The 16,201-nt window shown below is 36.5% G+C and overlaps 1 long non-coding RNA gene across 1 annotated transcript in view; it reads right to left on the bottom strand.

The window, feature by feature from the left end:
* Positions 1–16,201, bottom strand: part of LOC117094440 — a 561,524-nt gene that overhangs the window by 447,223 nt on the left and 98,100 nt on the right. The window lies entirely within an intron of this gene.

Below are 16,201 nucleotides of genomic sequence, written 5' to 3'. Positions count from 1 at the left end.
AAAAAAGACAGACTTGGAAATATTTACTCACTTCTTCAAGAATGTAGAAAACACTTAATGATAACATTTCTGTTAGCTGTGGTGGCAGAATTATGTATTTACATCTAACACTTTTTTTCTGTATAACAGGGATTACTTAATTACAGAGTACTCATATCCAAGGACATTAAACTTATTTTAAAATCTGAGGAACATTTTGAAATGAAAGTTGTATTTACTGTTTCTGAAACATATATTAAATGTCAGAATTACCAACTTTTTAAGAATTGCATGTCTCATACACAATTTGTATGTGTGTGTACGGGTGTGTGTGTATAGTAAGTTTACCTTTAAAAATTTAATGAATGTATAACTTACAAGGCAAATTTCAAAAGACAGTGAACTGTTTAGTTCAAACAACTTAAGATCTGTTATGGCTATAATTACAACAGTGGAAAATTGGCAGTCTAAGCTATGAACCTAACGTGAGTTGGTATAAATAATTACATGTTTATATAGCCCAATCGAAGAAGGCTACTCTGGCAAAAGCCACTTCAAAATACAAAATTAAAAATCGAAACTCTAAGTATATTCAAGCAACTACAGTGATTAAAATCCATGTTAATTACAAATGATCCAGAAATATTATTGAAGAACAAACCAGTTGGACAACTATATGCCAATATATTTTTAGACACATATGGAGATAGTATTTGAAATCACAAGCATGTTTATAAGTCCTGGCTACTCTCTAAGTTTATGAGATTATATGGTATTATGGTCTATTATTATATTACAACATGTGCTAGTTAATTTTTATGTTACAATATGGATGTACTCTTTGTAGTGCTGTAGAATTTACCAATCAGTTCCACATAGATTTTCTTATTCAATTCCCTTACAAGTCCACAAGTCAGCTTTTAACTTAGTTATTATTATGCCTTTTCCAGCTGAGGAAACCTGAGCCTCTGAGAGGCTATACATGTCTGCTACAGATTGTTGAGTTACAAGTGGCAGAGGTTGACTAGAATTCAGTCATCTAAACCTATCATTTAATTAATAAAATATTTCAGACAAAGTACATAATTATATTGTATGGTTGTTATTGTCTAAAAACAGTGTTTGTGAACTGAATAGTAAAGAGGAAAGAGCCTGCTTTATGAGCAGTTTTAATGAAGGCCCTGTTAGAAGGAATTTGTTCATAATTTTCTGGTTGCATTCATCATAACACAATTTGAAAACTGATCTGAATTATAAAACAAGCTTCTATTTTGTATGCGTTACGTATTTTTTTGTTAAAAACATATTTTTAAAAGTCAGACATTGCTTTTAATTTAGATGTAAAAAACCAAAAATATCAATGGACAACCTCAGAAATAATCTAGAGTATTTTTAAATGATGCCACTTTATATTCGGACACATGCAGCAGAAAGAGTGAAACAATTTGGGTTAAACAATTAGATGTGCCCTTTGTTTCCTTCTTTGAGCTTTACCTTTTGAATTTGCCTTTGTTTTATGTACATACAACTCTAGACATGTGCGAAGACACAACCTTCTGACACTTTGCCAGAAACATGCAAATTAAAAACCTGAAATCTAATATGCCATAAATCGAAAATAAATGTGTCAGGGGATTTAGGACAGGCAGCTCATAAGGGGACACCTTCTTTTCTTAATCTGTAAAAGGCAAATGTCACGGTTGAGGCATCTGCCAAACTGCCATGGCGAATGTGTTCACTGCATTTGCTAAGCCAGGGGTACCAGGGCTGTCAGCAGAGAACGAAGGGTGGATATACCCAACTTTTAACTCCATCTTAAGAAAGAAAGGAAGGGAACTTTCTCAGGATCCACCAACAGGGTAAGTAAAAAAGGCTTGAGGAGATTTAAAAATAAAAGTTGAAATCCCCAGAAAAATGCTTCTCTAATAGTTGCTAAAGACATCCAAATCTAGAGACTTAGGGAGCCCTGAAACTGGATTGGGTACGCTGAAATTAAAACCTAGAGTCTACCAAAAGGATTATCAGAATAAAACAATGCTTCTCAAAGCATGAGACAGGTTCCACTGATAAGATATTATTACTTACTATTATTATCATTATCGCTATTTTCGAGACAGAGTTTCTTATCGCCTAGGCTGGAGCGCAATGGTGTGATCTCAGCTCACTGCAACCTCCCCACTCCTGGGTTCAAGCAATTCTCTGGCCTCAGCCTCCCAAGTAGCTGGGATTATAGGCGCCCACGTCACCGTTCCTGAAAAATTTTTGTATTTTTAGTAGAGACGGGGTTTCGCCATGTTGGCCAGGCTGGTCTTGAACTCCTGACCTCAGGTGATCCACTAGCCTTGACCTCCCAAAGTGTTGGGATTACAGGCATGAGCCACCACACCCAGCTAGGATATTATTTTAAGTGGCACACAGAAATGCTTACTTGTTGATTTTATTTTACTTGTTAAAAATTTGATTATACATTTAATGAATACCTATGAAAATATAACAAGCATATTAAACTTCTGTTTGAGGACTGCAAAGATGAAAATAACATAAAATTAAGTTTCCAAGAGTTACTTTGTGGAAAGTAGTGAAAATAATGGTTTAAATAAGATATGGATTTGAAAAACAATGTTAAAGTTGGCACCCAGAGAACTAAGGTTGTAGTAATGCTGGAACAGAGAGTACAAGCATTTATAAAGCAATTGCCCCTCTTACTTTGCTCTTCTTTCTCTGGATAGGGAATATTGAAGATCTTCCTTTGTCTTAATTCAACATGCTATTATTCCTTATCTTCACCAGCATGCCTCCCATTTTATACTCTGTTCTTGTCCCTCATACATCCTCACCTCTACTGGAATGTAAGCTCCAGCAGGGAGATAGCACCTACCAAATAGTTAGCACTTAATACATGGAAGAATGAATGAATAACTGCTTTATGCCCACACATTTCTGGTCTTGAGAAATCCTCCCTGCTCACAGGATTGGTATCAACCCTGCCCTTTAGATCAAAGTATTTCTCCCTCAAGTCACCTTTACCTTACTTTTGTGTAAGAAGCTCAAATTTTGGTTCCTTTAGACTTACAACTGGATGCACAGAAGTCCACTGTGGAATTAAGGATTGCAGAACTACATATAGGGTATGTGCTGGCCTTCCCAACGGTCCCCTTTTCATTATATAGTGATGTGGTTTGAAAAATCTTTTTATGCAGCAGGATTGGCCTGATTAGCCCACAATTAGGCTAATCCTATCACCCTTTCCATAGTGATTGGATAGGGATGGGAAGGTCTATGTCAATGAGCAAAGGGCATTCCTCTTCCTACAAAAGTTGGTTCAGGAATAAGGAGATGACCCAGTTGCCAAAGGAGATGATGGGAGGTGTTTGCTTGAGATTTCTGAGAAAGAAGATAATTCTCACTTCTGAGAAATCTTCTGGGAATAATCACTTATTTCCCACTTGCTCCAGATATGTCCTGCTATGAGTGTGGGCACTACTGTAACCATTGGGTTGCCAGCCTGAGGTTGGAGCAGCACACAGAACTGAGCAGAATCAGAGTCTGACGAAGAACAGGCTTACTGGCTTGATCTCAACTCCTGTTTTGACCTCATCTAAACCTCCAGATGATGTCCCTATCTTCAGTAAAACAATTGTTTTGACTTGTTCTGACATTTTAAAAAAGCTTTCGTTTTCTTTAACTTGGGGCAACGTATTTATACAAGTTATAAATCTGTTATTATACAACCCACATTCTCTGTTGAGTTACTGATAAAATTCCAAGACAGTAGAAAGTTATTACATCATTCACTTAGATAATCTTGTTTTGTTTATTTATTGCTTTTTACATTTCCTTACTATAACAAGAAACCACATAGTAATTATTAATAACTAACCATTATTGAACATTTGCTTTGTACCTGACAATCTGCTAATGATCACCACATTTGATCCTCCCAACAACCTTTCGAGGTAGGTGTGTCTTAGTCCATGTGTGTTGCTATAAAGGAATACCCGAGGCTCAGTATTTGCTGGGAAGTTTATTTGGCTCACAGTTCTGCAGGCTGTATAGGAAGTGTGGTGCCAGCATCTGCTTCTGTGAAGGCCACAGGAAGCTTCCACTCATGGTGGAAAAGGAGCAGCCATCATGTGGTGAGAAAGGAAGGAAGAGAGAGAGGAGGAGGAAGGTTCCAGACTCTTTTTGACAATCAGGTCTGGTAGGAATGAATGAAGCAAAAGTACTTATTCCCATGAGGACACCACTATGACATTCATCAGGAATCCGCCCTCATGAACAATACATGTCCCACTAAGCCCCATCTCCAATATAGGGGATCAAATTAAAACGTGATATTTAAAGAGGACAAACATCCAAACTACATCAAGTTCCCAAATTTATTCCCATTTCACAGATGAGAAAACGGAGGATTGGAATATTTAAATGCTTCATAGACTAAGACCAAAAATCATTGATGTGGCCAGGACATCTTTATGTTGAACAATTCTGACTACTTTACTAGGAGAAATCCTATGACATTTTCTGTTAAAACTTGTGTTTACTCCTCAGCAAATGTAAAAGAACAGAAATCACAACAAACAGTCTCTCAGACCACAGTGCAATCAAATTAGAACTCAGAGTTATGAAACTCACTCAAAACTGCACAACTACATGGAAACTGAACAACCTGCTCCTGAATGACTACTGGGTACATAATGAAATGAAGGCAGAAATAAAGATGTTCTTTGAAACCAGTGAGAACAAAGACACAACATACTAGAATCTCTGGGACAGATTTAAAGCAGTGTGTAGAGGGAAATTTATAACACTGAATGCCCACAAGAGAAAGCAGGAAAGATCTAAAATTGACACCCTAACATCACAATTAAAAGAACTAGAGAAGCAAGAGCAAACACATTCAAAAGTTAGCAGAAGGCAAGAAATAACTAAGATTGGAGCAGAACTGAAGGAGATAGAGACACAAAAAACCCTCCAAAAAATCAATGAATCCAGAAGCTGGTTTTTTGAAAAAATCAACAAAATACATAGACTGCTAGCAAGACTAATAAAGATGAAGAGAGAAGAATCAAATAGATGCAATAAAAATGATAAAGGGGCTATCAATCCCACAGAAATACAAACTACCATCAGAGAATACCATAAACAACTGTATGCAAATAAACTAGAAAATCTAGAAGAAATGGATAAATTCCTGGACACATACACCCTCCAAAGACTAAATCAGGAAGAAGTCAAATCTCTGAACAGACCAATAACAGCTTCTGAAGTTGAGGCAATAATTAATAGCCTATCAACCAAAAAAAAAAAGTCCAGGACCAGATGGATTCACAGTCAAATTCTACCAGAGGTACAAAGAGGAGCTGGTATCATTCCTTCTGAAACGATTCCAATCAACAGAAAAAGAGGGAATCCTCCCTAATTCATTTTATGAAGCCAGCATCATCCTGATATCAAAGCCTGGCAGAGATGCAACAACAAAAAAGAGAATTTTAGGCCAATATTCCTGATGAACATCAATGCAAAATCCTCAGTAAAATACTGACAAACCGAATCCAGCAGCACATCAAAAAGCTTATCCACCATCATCAAGTGGGCTTCATCCCTGAGATGCAAGGCTGGTTCAACATACGCAAATCAATAAACATAATCCATCACATACACAGAACCAATGACAAAAAACACATGATTATCTCAATAGATGCAGAAAATGCCTTCGACAAAATTCAACAGCCCTTCATGCTAAAAACTCTCAATAAACTAGGTATTGATGGAATGTATCTCAAAATAGTAAGAGCTATTTATGACAAACACACAGCCAATATTATACTGAATGGGCAAAAACTGGAAGCATTCCCTTTGAAAACCAGCACAAGACAAGGATGCCCTCTCTCACCACTCCTATTCAACATAAGGTTGGAAGTTCTGGCCAGGGCAATCAGGCAAGAGAAAGAAATAAAGGGTATTCAATTAGGAAAAGAGGAAGTCAAATTGTCTGTTTGCAGAGGACATGACTGTATATTTAGAAAACCCCATCGTCTCAGCCCAAAATCTCCTTAAGCTGATAAGCAACCTCAGCAAAGTCTCAGGATACAAAGTCAATGTGCAAAAATCACAAACATTCCTATACACCAATAACAGAAAACAGAGCGTCAAATCATGAGTGAACTCCCATTCACAATTACTACAAAGTGAATAAAATACCTAGGAATCAACTTACAAGGGATGTGAAGGACCTCTTCAAGGAGAACTACAAACCACTGGTCAACTAAATAAAAGAGGACACAAACAAATGGGAGAACATTCCATGCTCATGGATAGGAAGAATCAATATCATGAAAATGCCCATACTGCCCAAGGTAATTTATAGATTTGATGCTATCCCCATCAAGCTACCACTGATTTTCTTCACAGAATTGGAAAAAAAAAACTGCTTCAAGGTTCACATGGAACCAAAAAAAGAGCCTGCGTATCCAAGACAATCCTAAGTAAGCAAAAAGAACAAAGCTGGAAGCAACCCGTTACCCGATGTCAAACTATACTACAAGGCTATAGTAACCAAAACAGCATGGTACTGGTACCAAAACAGATATACAGACCAGTGGAACAGAACAGAGGCCTCCGAAATAATACCACACATCTACAACCATCTGATCTTTGACAAACCTGAAAAAAAACAAGCAATAGGGAAAGGATTCCCCATTTAATAAATGGTGCTGGGAAAACTGGCTAGCCATATGTAGAAAGCTGAAACTGAATCCCTTCCTTACACCTTATACAACCATTAACTCAAGATGGATTAGAGACTTAAATGTGAGACCTAAAACCATAAAAACCCTAGAAGAAAACGTAGGCAATACCATTCAGGACATAGGCATGGGCAAAGACTTCATGACTAAAACACCAAAAGCAATGGCAACAAAAGCCAAAATAGACAAATGGGATCTAATTAAACTAAAGAGCTTCTGCACAGTAAAAGAAACTATCATCAGAGTCAACAGGCAACCTATAGAATGGGAGAAAATTTTTGCAATCTACCCATCTGACAAAGGGCTAATATCCAGAATCTACAAAGAACTTAAACAAATTTATAAAAAACAATCCCAGCAAAACGTGGGCAAAGGATATGAACAGACACTTCTCAAAAGACATCTATGCAGCCAACATATGAAAAAATGCTCATCATCACTGGTCATCAGAGAAATGCAAATCAAAACAACAATGAGATACCATCTCACGCCAGTTAGAATAGCAGCCATTAAAAAGTCAGGAAACAACAAATGCTGGAGAGGATGTAGAGAAACAGGAATGCTTTTACACTATTGGTGGGAGTATAAATTAGTTCAACCATTGTGGAAGACAGTGTGGCAATTTCTCAAGGATCTAGAACCTGAAATACCATTTGACCCAGCGATCCCATTTCTGGGTATATACCCAAAGGATTATAAATCATGCTACCGTAAAGACACATGCACATTTATGTTTATTGTGGCACTATTCATAATAACAAAGTCTTGGAACCAACCCAAATGTCCATCAATGATAGACTGGATTAAGAAATTGTGGCACATAAATACCATGGAATGCTATTCAGCCATAAAAAGGATGAGTTCATGTCCTTTGCAAGGACATGAATGAAGCTGGAAACCAACATTCTCAGCAAACTATCATAAGGATAGAAAACCAAACACCACATGTTCTCACTCATAGGTGGGAGTTGAACAGTGAGAACATATGGACACAGGGTGGGACATATCACACATTGGGGCCTGTCGGTGGGTCGGGGGCTGTGGGAGGGATAGTATTAGGAGAAATACCTAATGTAAAGGACGAGTTGATGTGTACAGCAAACCAACAGGCACATGTATATCTATGTAACAAACCTGCACGTTGTACACATGTACCCTAGAACTTAAAGTATAATAATAATTTTTTTAAAAAATCTAGTGTTTATATTGTCCCACCATGAATCATCACTTGATTGTACTTCCTTGTTGCCTGCCTGCTTGGCTACCACAAGCATCAGAATCTTTAGAGGAAGAGGTTTGTCAGTTTATCTCAACACCTTGGCCAGTATCTAGCATAACAAATGCTCAGTGAGTATGGACTGAATAAATGACTAATGAATTAATAAACAAACACAGAAACTTGCTGAAAGCTATGGAGGTAGTAAGGCTCACAGCTGACTCAAAGGCTAATACTGTTGAATGTTATGATAGCCATACAAGTGTAGCAGCTACTCTATGCTGACCACTTCCAGCAGAATGCCATCAGCATTTTTATTAAGTGTAGCAGATACTTCTTATGTTTAAGATCCACAGCCATAGACCGAATCTTCACAATAGAGAAAATCATACAGCACTTGGGGAGCATGCACTATAAGTAGAGACTATCCAAAAGTTCAAATGGTTTAGTTTACTTTCTTGTGGATTTACGTTTCCTAGATTTTTCAGTTTTCCAAATCAATGTCTTAAAATTAGCTATTAATACAATTGTAATCCTATACCTTCCATCTGTACAATACTCTGTAGCGTCTAAAGCACATCCATATGTATTCTCTAATCTAAGCACATTACATTTCCTGCAACCAGAAAAACAGATACCAGTTTACATGCAGGGAGGATAACACTCTGGAACTTGAAATGACTTGGTTCTTAGCACATAGAGAGTAGCTGATCAGCTGTCCAGAGAGCCTACTCCTTACTCTTGTCTTATTTTTGGCAGCTTCTCCAGTTCCATCGAGGGTTGGAAAAATACCCTGTAAGCCAAATCTTCGAGACCACCTGCCCTGAGCAAATGTCGAGCTGACATATGAGAATTGAACCTGAGCAGAGGTAGCCATTACTATGGCAACTCCCTCTGATTCATGTTTGGCTGTAACCCCAGGCATGTTGCTTTCACCTAAAATTCTCGTCTAAAAACAAAAGTTGAAGCCATGGTGATGGAGAGAGAGGTGACTGCCAAGACAGTGAGGGAGGGCTTTGCTCCTGTCCTTTATCATCCCTCAGCAAATACATGACCCAGGTCAGTGTCACCTGCCATCCCTACTCAACTAAAGGGTACAGCCAATTTAGGAAACATGCAGAATAACTCTCCAACACACTGGGATGCAATTCCTGCCATTATATCTGTTTTGAGTTTGCTTTAGATTGATTCTCTTTTTTAATCCTTTTTTGCTTTCTTCGTATCTCCTCTTTCTCCCTACCTTCTCTCCTTTCTTTATTTTTATTTATATTCATTTCTTTCTTACAGTGGAGCTCACTTTTAGTGGAACAAGATTTTAAGATGTATTAACTAATGGTTTATAAAATTGATAGTCTATTCACTTTTGAACTCCTATTTAAGTCTCAGAAACATACAAAATAAAACACTATATTTTGTTAGAGTGGAAAATTGGTTTATTTTAGAGGTATTTTAGATTGCATGTTATCATAGAAAATTAAACATTGATTTAAAAACAAATTATTTACCTTATAGATTTTAACAAACTTAAATATAAACATGTCTCTAGATAAGTGTATCTCTCTTGGCTAAAACTATACTATATAATACCAGTGAGAGAAAGTTTGTATTAAAAATAGGCATTATACATGTTCTTGTTAAATCTTCAACACATCAAAATTATTATTTTTTTTCCAACGATAAATAAGTAGTTAGAGGTCTTCAGGATTGGAGGTTTGAAAAATACTGTGCCAAAGCTTGTTCTAATTAACACTCTCAGCTCCTGTTAAATTTGATGGAAGTTAAAATGTGAAAATTGAAAGAGAGAATATATCCACAGAGCATTCTTACAAAGAGTAAAAGTGCCAAAGAAGAAATCATAGCTGTGCTATGTTTGATTTTTAAAAATATATTAGGCAGACTTGTCATTCCTCATCACCAAGGTACCTGACTACATTCAAAATGCTTAATGAAAAGATGAGTCTGTGTTATATTAACAAAAGAATTGTGTACAAGCATGTGCTGTGGAAGAGATAAACAAATTACTTTCAGAAAGTGCTATGTCAAAGAGATTAATTCTGGCACAGATGTACATGCTGGCACTAGCTATAATACAAGTATTGTATAATTCTTTCAAAATTGTTACCATTCTATCAAATAAATAAATGTCATTTTTAAAAGGCTACATATTTTGAATAAGACTTTGAATGTTTCTAGCACAAAGAAATGACAATCATTTAAGGTGATAGATATCCAAATTGCATTGATTTGATCTTTACAAATTATATGAATATGTTAAATTATTGGATGCACCTCAAAAATATGTATGTCTATTATAGTTCAATAAAAAATGATGATAATAAATAATGGAAACAAAGGGTGCATTTATTTATTTGGCCATTTATTTTTAAATTCATAGGTTAATGTGCATTTATATAGTAGGTGGCATCACTGTCTTACTGTTTTTATGGGCCAAAATTGACAATAATCAGCAATTCAGATGTTTCAACTTAATAAAAGGTCTATTATCAAGTAACATTAAAGTTGATTAATTGTCCAATTAACATAGATGACATAGGACAACTTTAGAAATCTAAACTGCAAAATAAAGAGGCTTGAGTTACAATATTAAATGGGTTCCAACATAGAAATAAATCTTATACTCTAGTTACAAATTATTTTATTAGCTATTATCTACCTCTTGCTTTTTTTTCTTTTTTGCCTTATTCAATCAATTTCATTTGTGGCTTAAAACATTTATAGGTATCCATATGATATCAAGAACCTAATATTAGCTTTCTTTTAATCATGATGATGCCAGTTTCACATCGGTCATATCTTCATAAAACTTCTTTCTGTGTCTTATTCATATGATGATCTAATAAAAGTTTCCACGGGGAAAGTTGTAATTTATGAGTTGTACTTTGCATGAAATGTCTTTATTTAGTGATTTTACCTGCCTACTTTGGTGTTGTACAAAAGGAATCTACAGAAATTTATACTGGAAATGAGAGAACGGAACTCTTACCATTGCGCTACTGGGACAGATAAAACAACATACATGGAAGAAATAAAAAAGTAGTTGTAAGATAAGAACCCATATTGCCACAATATTATGAAGGAAAAGAGATGTATTGGGTGTTCTCTGAAGCTCCCTCACCCACCCAAACTCTACCCTCTCTCCCACAGTGTTCCCTGGTTTCCTGTGGGGTTAAACCAATGGCAGACAGAGGCAAGAGGCTTAAAGATGATAATGGCGGTGAAGGTGAGGAAATCTCCCCTCCACACACACCCTGCTGCTGGTCCTATCCAGGCTTCATGCACATAGGCAGTGTCCTTTCTCCTCTATGTTCCAGCTTCAGGTGAGGGACCTGTCTTCCATTGTTTTAACTCTTGTCAGATTCCAATAACACTTTTCCCTCCCCTTCGTTCAGCCCTAGTGATGATAATGGCTTCACAATACTACTAGCCCCTGGGTGCATCACCATCCCTTGTTGGTTTTCTTCCCCCTGCTCATGTCTCTGTAATTTAGATTCTAATTAAATTAAATACATAAATGCACATTAACCTACGAATTTAAAAATAAATGACCAGATAATTAATTTAGAGTTTAACTGAAAGTTAAACTCTGGTGATGCTATTTGTTTATTTAAAAGAACTTGATAATCACAAAAGCACAACACTTTTGTTTGTTAAAAGTTTCTGATACTGTTTGCAATATTTACAATACAGTAAATAAGTATGCAAATGAACAAAAGATATATACACTAAAAAATAGACTTGGCCGGGCGCGGTGGCTCAAGCCTGTAATCCCAGCACTTTGGGAGGCTGAGACGGGTGGATCACGAGGTCAGGAGATCGAGACCATCCTGGCTAACACGGTGAAACCCCGTCTCTACTAAAAATACAAAAAAAAAAACTAGCCGGGCGAGGTGGCGGGTGCCTGTAGTCCCAGCTACTCCGGAGGCTGAGGCAGGAGAATGGCGTAAACCCGGGAGGCGGAGCTTGCAGTGAGCTGAGATCCGGCCACTGCACTCCAGCCCGGGCGACAGAGCAAGACTCCGTCTCAAAAAAAAAAAAAATAATAGACTTTACAAATAGTTATGAAGAGGTCTGGAAATTCCTTAATCAACCAACCAGGAAGAATTTAAAGGCGGAGTTTTTTTATTGTATTAGTTATCAGACTGATTTTTTTTTTTTTTTGCAACAAGATAAATAAAGAAGTTATTACAAAGGGGAAATTTGATTGGAGTATCTTCATGCATTCAACAAATAATGAGTGATACAGCTATAAATAAGGCAGGTAATGCCTGGTCTCAGCTGCAAATAAAGCAGATAATACCTGTCCTCATCTTGCTAGCAAAATAGTCTATAAACAAATAATTACACAAAAAATTACAAACATGGCAATTGTTGTATCACAAAATGGAAATATGAGATTTTTTTGATTCAAAGGAAACAACTTGTAAGTGAGGAACTGAAACATGTGTTATCTAGGTGAAGAGGCAGGTAAAAAGCTGCCTAGGCAGGACAGGTCAGACGTGCATGAAGGCTCCATGGTGTGAAGAGGCACAGAACAGTTGAAAAAGTAAAGGGAGTCCAAGGTGACTATATCACAGAGAATAGGGTGGGGAATGGTGAGAAATTAGGTTGGCAAGATCAATACAAATGAAATAATTTCAATACCTGTAGTCTCTGTTAAGGATTTTAAAAGCATTTCTAGGAGCAATGAGGAACCACTGAATAATAGAAGAGGAATGACATGATAAAAGTTTGCTTTTGCAATGACAACTCTAACTGCTTAGAGAAGAAAAAAATAGAGGTAGAGGTTGAGGGAGCAACACCGGATAAAAGGAAAACAAGTGAAAGACATTGTTGATTTCGAATACGATGTTACATATGGAGAGAGGTAAGCAAAATTGAAAGAATGCTGATTAATACAATGCAGATGTGGGGAGAGGGAGATAATAAGGTTGATAACCAGAATTCTATATTGAGCAAAATGCTGGTTGATGATGTTCATTTATTGAGATGGAAAATCCTAGGAAAAAATCAGGTTTGTGAAGAAAAATAATTAATTTCGTTTTGAAAATGTTCACTTTGAAGCTATTAACACACGGATCAAGTCAGCAGTTGAGTTTGAGGGATAAAAGGATAAAATCTTGCCTGGAATGAGCACTAGAGAGAGAGGTCAAGCTTGGGATGGAAATGTCAGCATTTGCAAATTGGGTTTAAAAGAAAGAGATGGCAAAGGAGACTGTCAGGGAGTGACCAGAGTGGTAAATGAAAATCAGAACTCCAGTGTCAGTGAAGTCAAAGCAAGATACTGTTTCAAGGAAAATCAAATGCATTGAATGTGATTGGGATGTTACTTAGAAAATAATGAAAGATCATGTTTTAGATTTTGTGATACTGAGGTTGTAGGTGGCATTAGCACGGACAGTGTTGGAGTGGAAAAGTGGAGACAATGTGCCTGGACAACTCATAAGAAGTTTGATTGGGAAAGGAAGAAGCATAAAAGGCAGGAGTAGGAAGAGATTCAAATTAAGGAAAGGCTTTTATATTTTAAGATGAGAGAAGCAAATTTAGCTGAGATAAGAAAGCTCAGGTAGAGAGTCACAAGTTGAAGACATGGAAGACAGAAGGTAAAATCTAGTGCAAGATTCTTGAAACAGGGGGAAGAGAAGGACATGAACAGAGTTGAAGGAACTGGGCTTGAAAAATAAATGTCTGTCACTTCCATTTAGCAGGCGGGCAAATTTGGTTTCAGAAACTGAAAGCCTTTCTCCCTGATGACTTATACTTTCTTTGTAAAGCAAGAAGCAGTTATCTATTGACTGTGAAAAGCGGAGGAAGTCTAGAGGTTTGACATTACTGTGGAATATTGAAATAGACATTTATGTTAAATGGAACCACAAGCCAGTTCAAAAAAGTAGCAAGATTGACAATTTTGAAGGTGCATGTAACATTGGTAATCATAAATTTAGAGGTATCAATCTGCTAAGTTTTACATAATACCTCTTCAGCCAAGTACAGTGTGTCTGACAATGGAGCATGATTTTCTGGATGACAGAGAACATCTCATTTCTTGCTATATCTCCAAGAAACTTTGGGTAGAGCCCTGTGTCTTAGTCAGTTCGGACTGCTAAAATAAAATACATTAAACTGGATAATTTGTAAGCAACAGAAGTTTATTGTTCACAGTTCCAGAGGCTGGGAAATCCAAGATCAAGGCACCAGCAAACTTGAGAACCAATTACATTTGTCACAAGAGATATGGGTGAGAAAAATAACCACCATTACACATTTTAGTAGTACAGATCCTAAAACAGTAGCATGCTGTTATTAATCTAGAACTAGAACATTCAGAGTAAACCTTTACATTCTTCAATTATATATATTGGAAGATTATATGTATTTTTAAATTCAGAAGTTACTCTGTGGAAAAAAGTCTATAGACATGAAGAGGAGACTAGAGAATCACAGATCCAGGCTGGAAACCTGGATTCTGGGTCAGATTGTCAATTATCCTGGTTTGCCCAGGCATAAGGAAGGTTCTGAGAATGTAGGGCTTTCAGCATTAAAATGGCAAGTCCCTGGAAAATTAAGAAACACTGGCCATCCACAGATGCAGATGATTTCGTTCATTCTCAACCAACACAGCCCAAGTGATATGCTTTGGCTGTGTCTCCACTCAAATCTCATCTTGAATTGTAGTTCCCATAATCCCCACATGTCATGGAAGGGGCATGGTGAGAGGTAATCAAATCATGGGGATGGTTACCTCCATGCTTTTCTTGTTATAGTGAGTTCTCATGAGATCTGATGGTTTTACAAGGACTTTCCCCACCCCTTCACTTTGCACTTCTCTCTCCAGCCACCATATGAAGAAGGACTTGCTTTCTTCCCCTTCTGCCATGACTATAATCTTCCCAAGGCCTCCCTAGTCATGCTGTACTGTGAGTCAATTAAACCTCTTTCCTTCATAAATTACCCAGCCTTGCGTATGTCTTTATTAGCAGTGTCAGAGTGGACTAATACACCAAAAAAACAGGTTCTGTCTGCAAATCAAATGTATGCCAAGGAATCATTTTAAGTAATAATGACTAAAATTTGTTGTAACTTTACTTTGTGATAAGCAGAGAGATACACATTTTCACATGTAATACTGTCTTTAAATGTATCCTTGTTTTAAAAATCTTCCAGAACACATGAGGATGTTTGGGTTTGCGCTGAAGACTAGTTAGTTCAAATGATGAGGACAAAGAGACAGTAGAGGATATCATATTTCTAATTAATTCTTGTCCTTTAAAATTTTTTTTCAACTAACACAGCATGGATCTCATGTATATTTTGAAAGACTTTCTATTAGTGTTCAAGTATGAACTGAACAACCATTTTTGTGGCAGTTATATGTGGATTTACATATCAGGTAAGAGTACAGATTGATTACTATTAATAACCTTTCCAATTAGATTTTCTATAAGCCTATGAATTTCTCAATGTACACAAACTCTAAATTTTAAAAACATCATTTTCAATTCGATACATAATGAAAACCAAAATTAAGTCTTAACTGGCATTTATGAATTGAACTAGAGCATTGCATTTATTTCTACATTATATTTATTTATACAGAAGCAAGTATTTGAAGTGTTGGAAAGGCTCGGGAAGTCTGTAAAATGAGAGGAGCTGTTTTTTACCTCCAGATAAAATATGGATTTTCTTTTAAAGTAAGACCAACAAAAAGGAGACACCATCTGTGAAATGTTAAAATCAGGTATTCATCATTGTGCTTCAAAAGTATAAAGACAACCCAGATGGATGATTCATTGGGACAGCATCGCTGAAGGCAATGAGGACCAGTACTGAATACACCTGCTGGAAGTAAAAGTGGAAGGGAAGACTTTTTAAAAATCTTGTATTTCAGTATTATCCAGCAATATGGCTATAAAAATATCTGGAGACTTTTCCATATAGTCCAATTTGACTAAAGATGGAGAGTTTGACTTCATTTTATTTCAGTTGGTATGATGTGTCCACCCCTGACATCACCAAATTCACTATTCTAGCTGTAATATTTCAGTCAAATGCTATGATTCACTAAATAAAAGCAAACCGGGAGCTAAAAATTTTTTTACTTAACCATTCAAAGATTAAACTCATCTATCACCCAGTGGAATCAATTGCTTTATGCATGCAAATGTAGTTTTTATTTATAAAATTCTCAAAGAGAATTGAGTTTACATGAAGAAAAAAGATGGCAACTTTGATTAAACAT

This window comes from Trachypithecus francoisi, unplaced genomic scaffold (assembly GCF_009764315.1).
Source record: "Trachypithecus francoisi isolate TF-2019V2 unplaced genomic scaffold, Tfra_2.0 Lachesis_group13, whole genome shotgun sequence".
NCBI lineage: Eukaryota > Metazoa > Chordata > Mammalia > Primates > Cercopithecidae > Trachypithecus > Trachypithecus francoisi.
Note: the sequence above shows the minus strand (reverse complement) of the source record. Positions and strands in the feature narration are given on the sequence as shown.